The following is a 14,733-nucleotide window of genomic DNA, read 5'->3' as shown; positions in this document are numbered from 1 at the left end:
TATGAAATTTGATTCTTATAAAACAAAATCCGAAAAGATTAAGTAAGAGTTAACCAGCGAAAGATACTTGTGTTTACAAGATGAAAAGCAACGCTACATTTGGCGTTGTGCCATTTTTGCTAAACTCTTTTTAGATCAAAGAATCAAACTAGCAGAGGACATATTATGGTTTTTTTTCTCTTGGAACTATTTTTTCTGCCTAATTAATTTCTGTAAACAGATGCATCGTTCCAAATTGATGAGCCAAGCAACACACCACTGGACAACGTGAAAAAAAAATGATCCTTGATAATTATTTTTTTTGCATTCTTCTTCAGTGATTGAAGCCTGAATTGGGCTCGGTTACCCATCAAACGAGATTCCACAGATATCGAAACACTCAAATTTGCATTTAAAATGTGACAAAAATACGCTACAAAATCACAGTAAAACTAGCGTGTTACAAAGTTTTGAAGGCGAATGAAGTTTTCTTGTTTGCTAGTTTTGATGACATCGCGCGCTTTTGAAGCAGCTCTAGAAGACCTAATAGGGCCGAGGTGAAATTTGGTCGAATTAATGGAAAAAAACGTTAGGACCTCGCTACTAATTTAAAGAAAAGTTCCTTGCCCTTTTTGGTCCTCAATTTTTTGCCTTCGCCTGGAATGTTTATGAGATGAATTAAACTTTACATGAATTGCTTGAAAAAAAACTAACTGTCAGATTTAATTGATTGATTAATACACAATAGTTCATAATAATCAAAATTGCTTCCAAACAAACTTAAAAAGCAATCAAACTAAAGACAAATCAAGATTATAAGTCAAACATCTTGAACAAAATCAATCGGCTAGTGAACTTATCTCCCATTTTGGTACACATCCCCCGTGAAACATACAGATTCGATATATATTCTGAAGGGCGGCGTATCTATTCAATGGACGCTTGAACATCCACGTTTGCAGGGAATTTTTGGCAAATTGGGTAAAAATTTTGGTAAAGGTAAAAATTTCTTATCTCATAGAAAACTTTGATAATCAGATACCAATTTCAAATTCGAAACTCCCGGTCAACTTAAGCTAATAAATTAAGCTAAAAAATTAAGTATGATATAATCATCAAAAATTCTGCGCCAATTTAGTTTAAAAGCATTTTCAAAAGCAATTGTGCTCGGGGTGGGTTTTTTTTTCAGACAAATTTAGACTTTTTAACTAGCCATTTTTGACGGAATTTTTTTATATCATTCGAAAGCCATTGTTGTCCTGAGCTTAAATTTGAAAAGACATCACCTGTGATCATTTTGCGTAAAGTTATGATGGTTTAAAGATTGCTATTTTGGCCATTTTGACCAATTTGGGACAATTAACGCGCGATATAATTCGCGCTATTAACGCGTAAGCGGAGATTTAATCCGTCTTAGAAATCGTTCCAAATTAATTGAACGAAGCTTATTTGCCATAATTGACTTGTTACAAGGAACGAAATCTATCTTTTTGTACTTTTTATGGCGTGTGGGGGGATATTTTTCATAAAAAATTTTAAATTAAAAAAAAAAATTCATTTTATTTTATTTCATTTCATTTTTATGTTATTACTGCTGCTCCATAAACTTTAAAAGGCAGTCGGAACATTCAGGGCTTTGCTCTGATACGAGCAGTCTTGTTTTCATTTAGATGTAATTCATTTTTCATTTGCTACTTTAATTGATTGACGCTAAAAGCGCTCAGAAAGACAATTAAGGTGGCAAAAATTTTATTGACATTTTTCCAAGTTATAGTGTTTTAAAAATTTATTTTGCAAAAATATTTTTAGACTAAAAGCTATAACGGTTAAATAAAAGGTTAAGTTATCCATAAAAACTATGATAAAAATGATCAATTTGTTACAGAATTTAGCTTCTAAAAATTGTCATCTAAAATTGATTTGTAATCCAATTAGTTTTAGCCAAGTTCACAATGTCTCTGATGTAATCACAATTAACTCAATTTTTAATTGTTTCTCAACTATTCTTTTTAAGGCAAAAAATGCGGAAAATGTTTTAAAAAATTTTCACAAAAACTTAATTAAACCTATAAGAAAATTTTTGAAATTTTCGGAAAATCTTGCAACTAAAATTGGGCGTTTTCCAATTTTGCAATCTGAGAATTTTTCAAAAATATAGCCAACAGAATTAAAGATTTATCAACAATTACGTTTATTTTTAGATTTGTGTAGCACTGTTTAAGCATCAAATATATGTTTTTTAAAACAACATTTTCCAGACATCTGGGTTCAACCGAGTAAATGACTAGCTACGCGCTTAGAATTCTGATATTTTTGAGCTGACTTTAAAAAGAAAAACGGACTTGTTTTGGTTTTTCTTTGTTGCCTCAAAAACTTAGCTATTTTCAGGGTTAATCAGAGTCGTTGGTCGTTTCAATTGGCTATATGGTTTTTGCGCAAAATCAACATAAAATGAATAATAGCAAAACACCCAAGACTTTTGTTGTAAGAGTCATGCAATTAATTGACACAAATTTTGTTTTTGATGTCCAGTTTTCTTTCCAGCTTTGCACCCTTTCAGTAATATTAAAAATGATAATCATAAACTGGTATCAGGCGAAAAAAGAAATTTTAGCAAAATTTTTTTTAGTAAAGTTACAACTGCCTGGAAGACAACCATTGGATCTAGAGATCCGTTTTCAGGTGTCTCTGAAAGGTAACAAGAGTTATTAATTAACACTAACTTGATTTAAAAACAAAAATTTTCAACTGTCAAATTTAATTATCTCAAAAAATCACTTAAAAATTTTGCTGAAAAGAAACGGATGTGTCAAAACCAAGCAGAAAATAACGAAAATAGAAAAATAAACGAAAAACTGAAAACACTAGGAAAGATTGAAGATATACTTTTCTAAGAAGTTCTTTGTTTTCTATGATGTAGCGATCCAAAAAAAGCAAAATAGTGTAGTTGAAATTATTCACTTCATAACAAGTTGCAGTTTTTATAAAACTTATATAGCCTGGATGGTAAGTTATAACAACAGTTCAAGCCTTGAAAGAATTGTGTATTTAGAGATATTATTTGTAGCTTTGTGTTGCTAGCTTTGTGTCTTCAATACGTTGCAGAAAGTATAGAACATAAGCGGGACTCTCTTGCTTTAAATTTTTGACAAAAATTGTAATACCTCAATTGTAGAAAGTTCTTTTCCTGAAAACAGTTCGTTTTTAATTCCAAGATCTGTTACTGCCTAATATTTACGGATTCTGAACATGAGTTTGAAAAAGAATTGCAATTGTTGATATAGGATACCAATGTTGGTTTGTTTGTGGATCCGTATACCAAAATACCATACTGAACAATAGGTTTCGCATAAATTTCTTTTGTTTGGACTAGATGTTTTGATGACAACATTTTTCTCAACCTGAAAATCAAGAGACAAAATTTTGAGATTTTCTGAACTAACAATTTAATTGCTCTCTGAAGTTCAAAGTTTTGTCCAGGATCAATCTAAAGTAACGAAAACTTTTTTTGCACGCTATTGTTTCATTATGTGTTTTCACTTGCGAAGTTTATGGTTGATTTTGTTTTTTTTTTGCAAGTATTTTGTCTTAGATTTGTCTGTGCTTTTGATTATTTTTATCTCGTTATTGATTAACCGTTTTTCAGTTGTATTCAGAGCGTTTTGAAAGTGTTTTTTCTCTGAAGTTGTACTAATTGCAGTATCATCTGGATAGAAAAAATGTTTTTGAAACTTTAAATTGATTGCTATATGAGTTCAAACCTTTTCAAATCAGAGTTCGCTTCAATACTTACTAAAAACTGATTGCGGTTACTGAGATAAGATTCAATTATTTGCTATATAGGAACTCTCAAGCCAAACGCTTCTCATTTTGAAATCAACTATTGACCGCCTTCTAAACGTCTGCAAAAACTGAATCCTTTCTGAGTGGTTTCAAAAAAAATTTATCCCTTCAATCAATGAAACTTTCAAATTAATTTTTCCCCAGCCGTTCCGATAGCCAAACTGATCTTTATTGAACAAACTTAATCTTTCAAAACCACCTAAAACTGTATTATACATAATTTTTGCTAGTATTTTATCAATAGTGGGTAACAAAATGATCGGCCAATAGTTTGATTGATTATAATCTTTTTTTTTTATACAATGCAATAACCTGCTATTTTCGAACAATTATGAAAAACCCTTCAACCAAAATATTTCAGAATTTTTTTTTAAGAATGGGTACTCAATGGGTATTTATTTATTCTAATTTAAAAAAACTTTTTGATAGTATAGAAGTTGAGGCTAAATTTAATTTTAGCTGAACCCAAGAACAATGAGATAATCCTGCTTGAAGTGCATCGAGTGAATATGTTGATCTGCTATAGGCTTTTCATTGCCGAAACAGATAGAGAATTTCTTTCCTATTGTCAAAAAAACCAAAAACAATATTCAGTTCCTCAACTGTTTTTTTTCCTTGATTTCGATCAGTACTGTAAAAAACTGTCTACTTTTACTATCCGCCTTGGCTGTTTTCTCTAATTTTTTTGATAAAAATTTTTCATTCAATCATCAAAGTTTGCACATTTTTGCATTGTGTTTTGTACTTCGTTTTGTCCACGGGGCGGCTGGCAGGTTAATTCAAAAATGTTCCAAATTGTTTCTTTTTGCTGCTGCCTTCTTAATTATTTTAATCATACATATTTTTCGACCCCTGGACTGTTTTTTTTTGTTTTTTTTTGGTAAAAATGATTTTGATTTTGGACACAAAAGTTTTGAATTTGGTTGATTGATTTTGGTTCAGCAATCTAACACTGTTGCCTAAAAATGTTTTATTTGAATTTGTTGAATTTTGAGTTTAACGCAGAAAAGTGATGTTGAAGTTCCCACAAACAATATGTTTAGTGTCATGAAATAAAACCAAAGAATCGATATGATTTATCATTTTTTCTAAATTTGTCTGCTTACTCGAGTTAGGCGGAATTTGAACTGTGGTAACTATAGTCCTTATTTGATTGATTAAAATCTCTGTTCTTAAAAATTTCAAGTTGTTATCAACAATTTTACTCAGCACTGTATGATTTAAATCTTCTCTTACTAAAATATGAACACATGCACATCTCTTTTTTTCTGCAAGAACTTTCCAAGTTTTTAAATCCATCAAGAGATAAAATGATACTGTCATGTCTGCTTTTCCACCACATTTTAGAGTAGCATATTACTAAAGGATTGATGTCAAAGTTTCTGATATTGATTTGCAATTCATTCGAGTTTTTTTTTACAGTGAACGTATTCTCTGCGAAGCAAAAATTTCCATTTCCATTTCTGACTACCCTTAATGTATTTATCGGCCTCAATTTTTTCCTCAAAACGATTTGGCTTTTATGAAAAGAGACCAAAAAAGAGACCCCATGAAAAACACTTTAAAAAAGCGTTACAAAAAGGAAAAAAAAATTAAAAAGTGATTTACAAGCATGCTTATATACATAAGAAAAACTTTAAAAGTATGATGGAAGGTTGATTGAAAATAAATCCTTAGAAGGTCAAAAAGGAAAAAACAAAACTACTTAATGCTTTTTGAGTTATGAAGAGTATCCCGGTCTCGTTAAGTACTATGTTTTTTCCAGTGCGTCCTAGATCTGACAATAATTGCAAACTCATTTTTCTACTGAGTTAGCTATCAGTTATTGTAATTTCAGCGGACTGATTTATTTGCTTAACTTGAATTTATTTACAACTTCTACGAGATTTTGAAGTCTTTTTTTCTAGTTGGGTGAAATCAGTTTTCTATCATTCGATCTCTCCATAATCAAAGACGTCGCTTTAAAACAACAGCAACGGTTATCGAGAGCAACATTTTATTCAAGTTCGATAGATCTTCTTTAAAAACTCCCCCTATGAGACTTTCATTGAATCTATTCAATTATCCCCCTGCCTTTTTTGACAGGGGGATATTTTTAAATAAATCCTGCTTTTTCGTACCAAAAAATCATTGAAAAACTCTGACTGACAAAACTTGAAAAAAAAACCTTAATGATATATCCACTGCTACAGGAAGCTATGGAAACTATGGAATCTTATGCTGCATTGGACCTGAAATAATAATACATTACATCAAAATTTGACCAAAAACCATTAAAAAAATGTAGACTTGTTTAAACTTATGGGACAAAGTTTTTCTGATACATTTTTGTAACGTTGAAAACTAGTTGTTTGAAAAGAATTTGGTTGTTCAGTTGCTTACCTTTTTTATGAAAAAATGTTGATTTTTAATTATTTAGAGAAATTTTAGAAAATTTGGTGGTGAAAATAAATTGAGAATTGATCTAATTGGTATTGTTTTGGTAGTATCTGATTTAAACGTAGAATATGAACAAACTCAAATCTAAAACGGTACTAAGCAGTATTTCTAATCACTTTGAGCAGTGTTTCTATCAAATTGATTCTATTTGCTCAAGAAACCATTCAACTTTCAGAGCGCGAAATCTGATGTAAGAATGAATTTGACGGATGACTAGGGTGATAAAAATTGATGTGTTATGGAAATCAGGAAAACGTGCGTTTTTTTAACAAGCAAGTCTGTTCACATTATGCATAACCAATGAGCATCGCCGTCTTAAATGACTCGAAATTTATTTTCGAACAAACTACAAGACGTTTTTTGTTTCAACTTTTTGACCTGACTTTCAGTCAAATTTTTACATAACCGTTATTACAATTTTTTATACAACTTAGAAGATTTCATTTGATTGGGATTGTAAAAAAAAAGATTTCGAAAAATGATTTTGAAAAAAAAAAACATTTCACTTGTGATAAATTTCCGCAAAAACATAAAAATTTGAAATTGACGAGTCAATTGAAAAAGCTTGAGAACAACAGACGCGGGCAGTCAAATTACTCAAGATTCTGTCGTGATACCTGCAGTCCTGTTTCTGTTACTCTTTTACTTTAATTATATCATCTCAAATCTTTCAAGAAGTTAGATTTAAAACAAGAAACTGAGACTTGGTAGCTTCCTAATTGTTCTAACCATTCTACTGATTTGAGAAACTTTTTTGACATACTAGTCCTCCTGAATGCCACAGTTCTATAATTGTAGACACAAATTTACCTGTGTAAGTATTTAAAGGAAAATTTCCACGTTATTGTTGTAGGTATACTTTAAAACTCAATACGGGATGCAACGAACTTAAGAATTGCATAATTTTGATATAACATGGTAGAGGTAATTTTGCGAGCTCAATTAAAATTGTTTTTTCGATAGTTTCAAACATATGAGAGGGAGTCAAGCATTGTAAACTTTTGTCAGGCCTAGCAAAAAAAACATAAAAGTATCGAAAGCCATATTTCATCGGTCTGAATTTTTTTAAAGCTTTATTTGAAGAGCAGGCCTGAGTCACCAGGTTTTTTCTGTTCTGATGCGTTTTCTTAGGTTATGATTAGGTATAAACATTATGTTGTTGATTTACTTGAGTGGGGTCTTCGAAGATATTGTTATATAACCTCCCGATCGGCATCGAGTGCCAGTGATTTGTCGCCAACTTCTCCAATTTATCTTCACGTATTATTCCAACTTGGCACATAGTTGATAGATTTTTTTTAGCTTGCGTCCGCACGGAAATCCAAGTAGGTTTTGACTGGAGTAGCCGAAATTTGTATAGTCCCACCACATCGCTCAAAGCTGGAATCACTCCTCGTGTCGGTCTCGTATTTAATAGGCTCAGGACATTGTTCAGTCTTTTCGATAGGTATTGATGAACTAATGTCGTCAGCCACTGAAGTTTGACAACCATCAATCTCGTTTCCATAACCCTAGATAGTCGTGGCATCAAACAGTACTCATTCTATCTCTCTATGGTTAATCCCAAAAACTCGAAGTTCTGACGTTGATGGTGTCCAATTTCGACTCGACTAACGCTCGCAGCACACGATTCTCAAACTCTGTCGTAAAACCAAAGATTACATCATTCATGTGTACAATCAGACGTTTGATGCATTGTCAGTTTTCCAGATTCGGATAGAATAACAATGTTGCTTCTTACATTCATAAACCTGTTGCTTATAGAAACTAATTAACAACGTTTGATACCATTCGTGCGCAGAATCAATCAAACCATAAGCGGCTATGAGCAGCTTCTAACACTGTGTCTTCGTAAATGTGCTTCGACCGGTGATGTTACGTATACATATGTCTTTATCCTTCTCGAATGCAGAAAAGTCAACTTCATGTCAATCGTTATGGGCTCCCAGTTATTCGACTTCGATAAACATAAGGCAAAAATGTAGGCTCAAAAATGTAGGCAAAATTTTCTAGTAAAAGACTCTGTTCTTCTTGGTCTCCGCGCCTCGCCCATCTTGACTTCGCTCCTTTAGACCCATCCGTGGCCACTTTCCAGGTGTCGATTCATCTCATTATCATTATCCGCCTGCCCAGATCTCCTGCCAAGCAACTGCTGACCAGTTCAACATCTTTAAACAGATTCCAGCCTTCAAGTTCCTCTCTTGGCGACTGTAGAAGCATGCTTTGGTTCTTATCCAATCCGGTAAACCTACTAATTCTGTATGATTGATAAAGTTTGGCAGTGACGAAGCTATGGGATTTCGCAATCAAGTCATTATTTTTTAAGGGCGTTTCGGTCTCTCGATATTTGTACAAGTCACGGGAGTTTCACTTACAAACTCATGATCGTGTATAAGCGATTCGTTTGATGTCCAGTCGACGTAATTGTTCCATTTAGTTAACCGGGCTGCCTCCAATTGTGCCTTAAAATTGGTCATCCTCAGCTGGGTAGATGATGACTTGCTACGGAGCCAGTTTTCTTCAGCCTTCATCTGTTTTGGAGGCTTCTCGCTGCCGGCTTACTTTGAAACATTTGTCACGCTGTTACTCAGCTCCGTAGTATTAAACATCAAATTCACTTGTTGCCTTCCTCTTGCGTCTCCTTCTGTCGTTCCCGTCACTTCACTCTCCATATCCCAGCTACTTTCACCTTTTTGCTGTCCCATTTCCTCTTTTTCTGTCTCAATTCGCATTTAATTGTCTTTAAATTACACCAGTCTTGGTTCAGTTAAGGTTCCTTGCTGCGACAATCCTTAGTGTTCAAACCGCGTCCCCCTCCAGCCAGTTTTCTACTTCGGGTTTTCTCCTCTTCGGGTTTTATCCTGTCTGTCGTTTTGCTCCTTTTCTCGTTTAGTTGCTCCTCTCAGAGTGTCTTCGATCGAGCTTCCCTGGTAATCCACTTCACTTCTCCTTTGTTTTTCTCTGATGGCCTCCATGGCCCCGTTCAACCGAATCACAAATTTTCATCTCTCTAAATCTTCGTCTGTTCTTACTCGATTGATATTTGCTTCGCCACATCCTTCATCGCAGGTCTTAGTTCATACCCTTGATCATTTTGCTTTTCGCAATCAAACTGAACCCCATCGTCTGGATCATGGCTTTGAATGTTTTAGCAAAATCTTCAATTATCGGCGGGTTGTCACTGTAAACAAGTACCTTTTTCTCTCCATCTCTCCGTTTCGTTAGCTCTTCTTTCTGTTTCACTCTGTATTCCTTGCCCTCTCATTGTTTCAGTCTCGTATCCTCTCTTTAATTTGTCTCCAATCTCATTCTCACTCACCTTTACCTCACTAGTTAACTCACTACAAATTCAACTAATCTCACTATTCAACAGTTTCCGACAATGTATAAGAAACAAATTTTGATATCGAGTCGCATTTACAGTACTTTTTTCAATTTTATTTTCATACAATTTTATTCCAACTGTATTTCTCTTCATACTCTCACATACTGGATAAATCTCAAATACCACTTGATCGCTCATTTTCTTGCCTTGATTCATCTCATTTTGTAATACTTTGTCTTAATTCGCTAATAAATTAGGCCCTGAATTTTGTTTGTTTGTAATTTGTTTCAAACATCAATCTTTTTGTTTCGGTTGCATTTTTTTCTCCATCACCATTCCAACTAGTCATTGTCTGTTGAGCCGACATAATGCAATTCCTTTTTTCTTAAAGTTGACATACTCTTCTCAAAACAACCTTATGAGTTTTTCACATAACAACCTTGCTTCTCTTCTAAATTCCTCTTCGCCAGACAATTTGGTTACCTCGTTGAACTTTCTGATCTTTTGATCCCTCATCACTCTATTTTGTTCAAAACGACTTCTCCATGTTTCACAATTTTAACCCTATCGATATCCCAATCTTTGGCTGGTTTTACTTGTGAACAATGAACATGAATTAAATGTTTCCCATGATAACATCTGGAAATCCCTCTATCCATCGCAAGGATCTTAACCGGGCTCAACCAATAATTTTTCACTTAAAATTTTAGTTTGTACTTCTTCTAAATCTCTAACTAGGTAATCATGACGAACGTTTCTTTCTCTTTTTATCACTCAATTTTGTGTCACTTTTGATTTTACAAAGTTTTTTCGGGCTTTCTCTGCTCCTAATAGGTGTCCTTTCAGGACTCGTATATCTGCATCGTCAAATCCGGCGGCCTTTCCTCAATCAAATTTTCGTTTTTTGGATTTGATCAATAAAATCTCTGGCAACGGGAAGTTCCATTTACATCCAACGTTGAAATTTTTGCAAAAAAAGGCATGGGCTAAGGTTACTTCTTACGAGAAGTCCCAAAAAATTTTCTTCGCAAAGGATCCTTAAGATGCCCTTTTTGATCACATTATGTCCTTTGACAAACCCAATAGTGACAGGTGCGTTTACTGCCGTTATCCTTACTAGGCACCCAAAGGTTGACATTAGTAGCAAAAATAGGTCAGTATTGAATTAGCCACCTAAATCGTGTATTACATTGCTTGGTGTACCAGAGCCCATGAATCAACCTATTACAATGTTCTGCCTGATTATGACTGGTTTCTTTGATTCGACTTCGGTCATAACTGAAAATCGTGAGAACTCATCTATCACGAGTAATCAAAATACTTTTCGTTTTAGAGTCGATCGATTCAGCGTGATCAATCACCGCCGAGTCTTCACTTTCTTTACAGGCTGTATAATTTGAAATTACACTCCCAACTACCTCATCAGTGTTTTTAAATCGCATACTCTCCATCATTCCGTATTCATCAAGGAACTTTTCCATTTCATGTTTAATGCACTGACATGTCCAAATCTCAAACGAATATCTATTATTCTTTTTCTGTCAATTTCCTCATTACGAGTTCTTTCTGTCCAATAAATTTTCTCCTCTCTGTTTTAAACCTTTTGTTTCATTTTCGACTTTTGACAATCTACCTGAAAATTCCTTATCCGTTGTCCCACACCTGACTCTCCAGCTTAAAACTTAAAACTCGCTCACGGTCCAGTGTAAAATATAAAACTCGCTAAACAGTTCGACTTTAAAACCAACGATTTTACCCGAGAAAAGACAGGTTTTTTGAAAAAAAGTTTGTACATCGAGAAGCTACTTGTTTTTCGTTTTCGTTTTCTCTCGAATTTTTAATGCAGCTCAGCTCCAATAGCGCTACTGAGGTTATCTTTTGATCTTGCTTTTGGTACTATTGGAGAAAAAAAACAATCTCAATCCAAATTATATCCCGCTTTCTTTTGTTCAAGAAAGGGGGATTGTGACGTAAATTAATGCAGTCGAATTTTCGAACAATCAGAGTGCAGCAAAATTTAAATTATGAACAAAACGCTCTAGTGCTAGTTCACTGTTTTTTTATATGATTGGAAACTCTTTATAGTAGATGTCATAAGGGGATTGTTAAGTGGATCCCTTTGTTCGAACAAAAAGCAATTTCAACATATTTTGTACTCTCAAAAAACCCTAAAAATCCTGTTTTACTCTTTTACAAAATCATATTTTGAGCTGATTTTGAAAAAATGGGCCCTGAAATTATTAATTTGAGAAGGATGTTTGCGATCAATAAAAAAATGTAGAAAGGTCAACATCGGTTCACTGTATTAAAAATAACGACGAGAATAATTACATTATATGAAACAAAGCGATAATTATAAAAGGAGATATTGTAAATGATTAGTTTGTTCTGTTAATGATTGCTATTTTTGGAGTATAATTTTCAACCGAACACATAACTGTGGAAATCGAGAAGACGAGTTCGCGAGAACATTATCAATCTCACTTCAATTCAGTTTATTTTCTGTTTCTTTAATTTCGAGGGTGATGCTGTTGATGCTGTGCTTGATGTGATCACAGCTTTGATCCATTTCAGATGGAAGGGCACACTTGAGAAAAAAGAGCCATGTGTACACTTCACTAGTTTAGTCAAACTGCTCGACTTGGCAAAGCTAGCCACGCCATAGACACACCTGAAGCAAAGATAGCAGGTTACTGTGCAAGTAGCACAGAATGTTCCCATCATAGTGTTAGAAAATACAGATTTTAGGCATATTCGACAGCCAAAAAAAATAGCCGACCTGGAAAACAATTTTTTTGAAAATTTTTGGTAGAAATTTTTTGGATTTTGAAAAAATTTTTAGAAAGTTTTCGATTCTTAAATTGACGCAAACTAGTTCCAAAAACTAACTTTATTAAAAAAAAAACAAGGTTTCCACGGCTTAAATTAAGCATAAATAAGCTATTTTAAGTCTGCTCGCTCATCCTATTCGCTCTAAATTAGACCAAAAATCAAAAAATTCAAACAAGTTTTTCTGAAATTTTCTGACACTTTCTAGTGTCGTTCGAATCACGACTCAAATGGCTGTACAAATTGAATTTATTTCTGCGTATTAAAAATGTTGATATACTATGATTTTTGATATGCGTTCAAAAATAAACTCCGAAAGTAATTCCATGATTAAATATATTTAACACTCGATGTTGTTTGGAAGACTCTTATATCTATAATTCAATTCAAAGTGAGAGAAACAAGACTGCTCCTATCGTGTGACAAAATTTGAGAACTATGACATTATGACTTATCAAATTTATTTGATATTACAGAAAAAAAAAGATTTTTTTTTAAAGTCAGACAAATGTGATAAATTATGGAGTCACAGTTCTCAATTTTTTGTATATTCCGGAATTCGCTTAATCATCGACAAACACTGGAGTAAGGCAGCTATATAGGCTAATATAGGGCCTAAACTATTCAGTTAAAGTGGAACCACATATAAATAGATAAAATTTTGCAAATAATAATTTGACATAAAACAAACTGAAGGTGTCCACACTAACTTTGCATGTAACAAAGTCGAAAGCATAAAACCCCATTAAGCATAATTTATGAATTTCAAAAATTGCTAGATATATTGAGTTAGAAAAATTCTGAAAACGAGTTTCATAATTGTCATGTTTAAAACAAATATCTTTTTTCGGTTCTTTTGATGGACATAAAATCCAATAATGCATCAATTGTGTGAATTTATTACTATTCGAATGTCAAAGCACATGCTATCAAAAAGCTGTAAAGTTGCCCCAAAAATGGCACCAAAAATTGCGACTTAAATTAAGAAAAAAGAAAGAAATTTCTTTATGATACTTTAAGCTGACCTTAGTTTAATAATGGAAAAATTTTGAAATAAAAATAGATAAATTAAGAGGAAGAAAATTATATGAAGAAAAAAAAATCCGGAAAAAAACTAGTTAAGTTAACCGGAAAAAGATAAGATTTAGAAAGAATAAGAGGTAGAAATAAAAAATCAGATAAATTAAAAGCAAAATTTTTGAAAAGAAAAATTTCAAATAGGAAGAATAAATCAACAGGAAGAAGATTAGATATAAGACGTTTGAATGAAAATATTAAACACAGAGGTGCAGCTGAGCTAAGATACTGTGTCAAACAAAAATTCAAAAAATTTGTATAAATTGTTGCAGGCTAAAAAAGTAACGAAAATCATAAGGCTAAATTATTTTAAAAAACAATCACCCAACGCATAAAAAGGATTCGGGTTACACAAACTCCATTCTTTTTTCTCATAGCTAGTAAATGGAAATGATAAAATCATTCTTTTTTCTCATAGCTAGTAAATGGAAATGATAAAAAAACTTGGTAAAAAATTGCTTAAAATTTTGCTACCGACCAAACTGCGTATCTTACAGGAACAATTGGGGATAAAAAAGGCGCTTTCTGTTACTTTCTCTAATATGAAATCATACTGAAAAAAAATTGATGAAAAAATGAAAGCAAAAGTTGCAAACAATTGGCACCAAAAAAGAGCTTGAATTGCCATAAAAAAAATTGCAGATAATTTTTTTAAATTTGGAAAGCTTATAAACAACCTAATTACATCAAAAATGAAAATGGTAAGCAACGTTAAGATTGCTGGATCACACCAAAAAAAATTTAATAAGAAAGTCGGCCTTAAAAGAAACACAACTACCGACTACCCAACCAGTAGCTCTAGTCAAACTGTTAAAAAAGCCAATCGGCATATTCGTGCTGACGTGCAACTTGGCAAGTTGGGAATGGAGAGCTAAAACTGGAGATCTTGCGAACAAATTTACCAGCGGGTAAAAAGTCTAGTAGCCGTTTGCAATACCCTTTTGCATCCAGAGCCCTGAACAAACTCAAAAAACCGCAAAAATAGAAAATATACGACCGACAATTCAGAACAAACTTGCTTCCAGAGTAACAATTTGAGAAGCCAATGTGGGCGGGGATTAGACTAGATGGAAATCGGGTTGACCTCCATAAACCCAAAAAATGCTTGTCCAACAATTCCCTACACCGAAAACGTTTATCATACAATTCCATACATCAGGTGTATGGAAAAATGCTATTCATACAATTTTCTTATAATTGCAAATGAAGGCCAAATGAAGGTTGCAGCGAATGTTTAAAGA

General features: G+C 33.2%; 1 protein-coding gene across 2 annotated transcripts in view; it reads right to left on the bottom strand.

The window, feature by feature from the left end:
- Nucleotides 1-14,241, bottom strand: part of LOC134844053 (UBX domain-containing protein 6-like) — a 397,957-nt gene extending 383,716 nt beyond the window's left edge. For both annotated transcript variants that reach the window (XM_063860517.1, XM_063860518.1), the window contains exon 1: nt 14,232-14,241. The gene's annotated coding sequence lies outside the window, so the exon portion shown is untranslated. The remainder of the gene's footprint in view (nt 1-14,231) is intronic.
- Between the last annotated feature and the right edge of the window lie 492 nt (nt 14,242-14,733).

Source organism: Symsagittifera roscoffensis, chromosome 4 (assembly GCF_963678635.1).
Source record: "Symsagittifera roscoffensis chromosome 4, txSymRosc1.1, whole genome shotgun sequence".
NCBI classification, from domain to species: Eukaryota; Metazoa; Xenacoelomorpha; order Acoela; family Convolutidae; genus Symsagittifera; species Symsagittifera roscoffensis.
The sequence above is the reverse complement of the archived record's forward strand: the minus strand, read 5'-3'. Positions and strand labels throughout refer to the sequence as shown.